The following is a 5,914-nucleotide window of genomic DNA, read 5'->3' as shown; positions in this document are numbered from 1 at the left end:
CCTGAATTTCGGCGACTGCTGCCTCGCTCAGGCCGGGAGGAGCGGGCAACCCGAAATGCGGCTCTGAGGCCGGGTTGAAGCGGGCCTTCCCCTGGCCCCGGGAAGGCTGACCGGCACCGACCCGCCGGGACGGGGATGGGGAATTGGGTAAGGAAAGGCCCGAGGGAGCAAATTCATAATCATAGAATGTTTTGGGTTGGAAGGGACCCCTAGAGGTCATCTAGTCCAACCCCCCTGCAGGAGCAGGGACACCGCTAACCAGATCAGGCTGCTCAGAGCCCCGGCCAACCTGGCCTGGAATGCTTCCAGCCTTCTCTTCTCCAGGCTGAACAAGCCCAACTCCCTCAGCCTGTCCCCATAGGAGAGGGGCTCCAGCCCCCGGATCATTTTTGTGGCCCTCCTCTGGCCCCGCTCCAACACTTCCATGTCCTTCTTGTGTTGAGGGCTCCAGAGCTGGACGCAGTACTCCAGGTGAGGCCTCACCAGAGATTCCCCCCAGGACAGCTGAAACGGAGAATTCTGTTTGCGCAGCTCGTTCCTGAAAGTGTCGTGATTGCGGCTATCTGCCATGGTGACCCAGCCCCGTAACTCAGAGAGAAACTCCTGCCTACCCAGGGCACGGTTACAGTGAAAAATGCCCTCTGCACACCTTGCTCCGCTCGGGGGAAACCCACCCCCCCCAGCAAGGGAGCAGGAGACTTGAATTTCCTTCCAACCCTACTGGGAAACCTCCCGCAAGCCTCTCTGCGCCTCGCCCTCCAGCTGCTCTCGGCTGCGGGTAATACTTACAACACAAGGCTAACACCAGGCAAGTTAAGTAATGTATGCAAATCCTTTTAAGATGCTCACAGCGCAGTAAAGATTTCCACAAAAGTTTCGCTCTCCGAAGAAGAACCTCTTTTCCCCTGACAAAGTTCGCTATGAGATCACATGTCGCAACCCTATCTACTAGGATTCGGTCAGAAGAGAGAAAGTTGCAGATGCAAATCTGTTCGCTCTTCCTTGTGAAAGAAACTTGGGGAATACCACTGGGGGTGAGTCCTAGCTGCAAATTAAAAATAAAGAGCGGAGGTGGTTCTCTAGATGCTTCATTTGGCTTGTTACTCTGCTGCATTTACAACAGCATGTGCAGCCAGGTACCTTGTGACTGCGTGGAAGTTGACGGGGAGGTTAGTGCTCACCAGCGAGCGTCTGCCTGAAGTCTGACACCTTCCCGTGTTGTTTGTGCACAGCTAGCAGATCCACATCTGGAACAGCTGCCCCGGGTGACTGCCCCCCGGCGTGATTACAGATCAGCCTCTATCTATATTGAATAATAGATGGGAAGAAGGACAGCTTCAGGGATCAAGGCGTAGCCCTTTTTCAAGTCAGCGAAGGATATGCTGTAGTGCATTGCTGCAGTGCTAACAGAAACCTAGGAATTCATTCTGGAACTTTTTTCCTCACGTTCCTACCAACAGCTATGTTCCTCTTTCCATGAAGAAGCAAAGAATATCCATAAACTCTGCTCACACGGCTGTTTGTGTGACTCAGCTCTTATGTTTGCCTGTGTGATAGAACATCATTAATTTTCACATCTTCCTCTGCTACACACACACTGTGTTTATTGAAGATTTCCCAGAAAAAAAATCCCATTGAACTTCTAACATTTTTGTCCCAAAGGGAGACAAACACGTCAAAGCAAGAATAAACAAAACAATTTTTCTAGACTTCGAAAGGGTAGTTTAGTTTAAAACCAAATACACCTAAGGAAAAAAAAAAAACCTCTAAAAAGATAGCCAGATCCATGGGTAGGGTCCCTGTATATTCCTTTGTAGAGCTGATATACTGGAAGTCTATGTAAGCGCAGGAAAAATTCATCGTGTAAGTGTATGGCACTGTGAGGATACCATGAGCACCAAGCCTGGCACTGTTTGCAGATAGAGGCTGAAGAAACCCATAATATTACCGAAAGACAGGATGAAAAATGTTATACAAAATAATCGAGATACTGCAAATTTCAATCGTCTTTGTGGTAAATTGAAAATAACAGGAAGTATTAAAATATACTGCCAACCCAGTAAGAATGCCCATGGTCTCTGTAAGGCAGATAGCTGCTCCGTTTTCTCCACCCTTTCAAGCTCTGCCGCCTGCCGCAGAGCGTACGCCGCTCGTTTGCTGCAGGGGCAGGGTCTTTGGTGTCTTCACAGCGCTGTGCTCGTGCATTCACAGGACTTGGAGACACACGGTGACCATCTTCTGGGGGCTAGGGTTTTTAATAATTAAAGTCCTGTTCTTGCAAGCAGTTTATCCCCAAAAGTTTCCTACATTTACGTCCACAATTTCTTTAACTGTTTTATTAAAAATTCACCTGTGGGCCAAACGCTATTTTCAGTTCCACCCTGTAGTCCCACAGGAATCGGGATGGGAGACTGTTTCCAGGAGAAGGATTTGATCCTTCGCTTTGTCAGAAAATCCTTTATTTGCTTTCTCATTAATTAGGCAGGCTTTTGACAACTGATGTGATGTTTTCTGAAGGCTCTCACAGTTTAAAAATGATCATGCAAGGGCAACTGTCATTACAGAGGGAAATAAACACGAGCCTCGTGGAGCCAACTGTAGAGTCAGTTTTAGGGTATCCGTGTGGCTTACAGCCACACATCACTGGAGTGCTGCTGGATAAACGCCTAGCCTAGTAAATGCTTCCACCTTCCTCTGTAGAGAGGGAATAACATTTGCTTCCTTTGGTAAAACACTTCGATGTCACCAGCTGAAAGGCATCATGTGCAGCTCAGCAATGCTGTCACAGCACACAAAAATGACTAATTTAGCACAGTGGGTGTGCAATTATCTGATCGCATACAGCCACGGTACTTGCCTGTGTAACCTTTTCTAAGATCCAGGATGTTAATAAGATTTGGCCATGAAATTGTGGAAGAGGAGAACGATGTTAGTTTTATTAAAGTTATTTTTAAGGCTTCCAGTTTAAATGTCAACATCCACCTATGGAGTGGGAAGACTTGCCCTACTAATACTTGCAGAATCACGTGTAATATCTCTTCGTTTCCACTTCCTTCTCCCTACTTCTCTGTGCTGTAAATGCATTTGTAGATGCTCTAAGTGCAGAGTCATCAGGGCCATGTATTAAAGTTAAAAGTCTATGGGGAAAGTGTGATACAGTCTTAGCAGTCCTTAGGGCCTGAAACATTTGCTTTCATTATTTTATGATAAGGGTTGTTAAAATTCAGGGCAAGTTAATCTGGCCCGGGCAGTTTCTGCCAGGATGTGAGTTAGTTTCTGAAAAAGTTTTAAAAATATTTCTGGATGTGGCTTTTTAAGCTTTCGGAATATAAAGAGGTGTAAGTTGATAGTTTCAGAAAGACCAGCGTTAACACCAATGGGTCAGTTTCTGTTTCGGGATGAAGGGGCATCTCTACGCCTCTCTTCTGTGCTGTTAGCTTGCTCCTTTTCTTTCACTTTGAGACTTCTCAAAAGTATTACACCTCTGTCTTAAAAGGTGCTGAATTACACAAAGAAGCTAAAGATAAAGTTTTTGGTACTTTCCAAGCTAGAGATATTTCCTCTGGTAAATTTCCCCCATATGAGATCAGTTAACCGAAAACAGGATGTGGCTCAGAGAGAGATTAAAATTTGAAGCTTAACTTCATTGTAGAGCCATTCCACCAAGGCTTAGCGTTGCAGGCCGCTGTGTTACTATTTAAGGGGAATGATAATTTTTTACATCCAAGAAGAAAAGCTCCTAGGGGAATATATTTAATTTATTATCTTTTAAAAATAATCTAAGGGCTCGAGATTTTTAATGAAACAGATTTCTCAGTACATTTGCAAATGGAATTTAGGCTTAGATGCTAAGTGTTTTAAAGATTGTAATCAAAGTGCAAATAGTATTTCCAGGGCTGAGAAACTCATTTCAGGGAGATGCTTGTGATAGGGATGCCTCATTCTATGAAAACATAATTTTCAGTCAGTATAAGTTATCTGGAAATGTGCACATGTTCTAAAAAAACCTGGAAAATTGGTAACACACAGGAAGGAAAACTTGGTAGTAAAAGAAGATCCAGTCCCCAGGAGATGCAGATGCACTTCTAGGAACTGGAGCTGAGTACTCCAAGCCAGGATTCCTGCCTGTTCATAGCTCTGATATTAAGTAGCTCTTTAACTTCTACGCTATTATTTCTTTTCTGACTTAAACTACCCACGAAATAGTACAACAGAATAGCTCTGAGAGTACATCAATTCATCTTCAAGATTAAAAATCCCAAACATGAAGAATCATGACATTTGATATATTGTTATCCTCAGCAAACTTGACAGCTTTGCCACAATTCAATTGTGTCTACAATAAGATCTTTTAAAATGTTTTTGTTGTATCTGCCTGTGCCTACTACCAGCTGTAGCTCTGCTTTGTTACAGTGATGTCCTGAGGACCCAGCCCAACTCATATGACAGGAGATGGAAAGTTTCCCAGTAGCTTCCATAAGAGTTGGACTGTAATCCTCAGAGACATCAGGAATCAATTTTTTTTTTCTTTATCCTCGCTCTGCCTGAAGATTTTCTCCAGATCATATTCTCTGTAACAGAGTATTATCCTCAGCTTCCTAGTATTTTTTTTTTTTTTTCCAAATAATAGATGTTCTGGAGCACCTCTTCAGCATTTGTCAGAAAAAAGCACCCATAAAATGGACACTGTATACCATTCATCTTATTTCAATCACTCACTAAAGCAGTTTCCACAATACAAAAGGAATCACCCTGAAAAGAAGAGGCCAGGGAAGACTGAATCATAGAATCATAGAATGTTTTGGGTTGGAAGGGACCCCTAGAGGTCATCTAGTCCAAGCCCCCCGCAGGAGCAGGGACACCGCTAACTAGATCAGGTTGCTCACAGCCCCGTCCAACCTGGCCTTGAATGTTCCCAGGGATGGGGCCTCCACCACCTCTCTGGGCAACCTGTTCCAGGGTTTCACCACCCTCATTGTAAAGAATTTCTTCTTATATCTAGTCTAAACCTACCCTGGTTTAGTTTGAAACCATTACCCCTTGTCTTGTCACTGCTGGCCCTACTAAAAAGATTTTCCCCATCTTTCCTATAGGCCCCCTTTAGGTACTGGAAGGCCGCAATCAGGTCTCCCCGCAGCCTTCTCTTCTCCAGGCTGAACAAGCCCAACTCCCTCAGCCTGTCCTCATAGGAGAGGTGCTCCAGCCTCCGGATCATTTTTGTGGCCCTCCTCTGGACCCGCTCCAACACTTCCATGTCCATGAAGTGTTTCTCTCTGTCACAGTGGCCTTGATAGTTTCCTATAAGCAATATTACTTCAGAGTAAAATATCATCGAGAGATTACTGAGCCTGCCTCTGACTTTAGGCAACCTAACTAGGCAGACCTTCTTTCCATTAAGAAGCTTCTTGGTGGTATACCTGTCTCGGACACTACATCTCCGTATCAGGGGACACACGGCGTACAGACGTGTGAAGCCGGCATGGACCAGTTTGACAGTTTCACCAGATTAAGCTCTGCTTTCTGTTGCAGCTTGTCTACATTAAGGGCTTGCGCTGGTACTTGTGGTTATGCTTCTGTTTCTCTTAACATACACAGAGCCTGAGCTAAACTGGAAAATTCTTAGCTGCTTATTTCCATTCTTAATGCTTTGGACTCTTCCAAAGCTCTGGATGCAACATGAAAAAACAGGTTAAGATTCAACATCTTTTGACTATAAAACAGCTGGCAAAATACAGATATTCTATCGATAGCTCAGGTCACTTGTACAGTGTGCTATAGAAACCTATACAATTATCAGAAAACGCAGTATATTAGGACTAATTAGTGGAAACAGTAAAGGGAAACAACAGGTTTCTTTAATAATCTTCATTATTCAGTCTTCATTAATTCTCATTAATGACAAGAATTGAGGGGA

The sequence above is a fragment of the Egretta garzetta genome, unplaced genomic scaffold, assembly GCF_000687185.1.
Source record: "Egretta garzetta isolate BGI_Z169 unplaced genomic scaffold, ASM68718v1 scaffold211, whole genome shotgun sequence".
In the NCBI taxonomy this organism is placed as follows: domain Eukaryota; kingdom Metazoa; phylum Chordata; class Aves; order Pelecaniformes; family Ardeidae; genus Egretta; species Egretta garzetta.
This window is presented reverse-complemented; position numbering follows the sequence as displayed.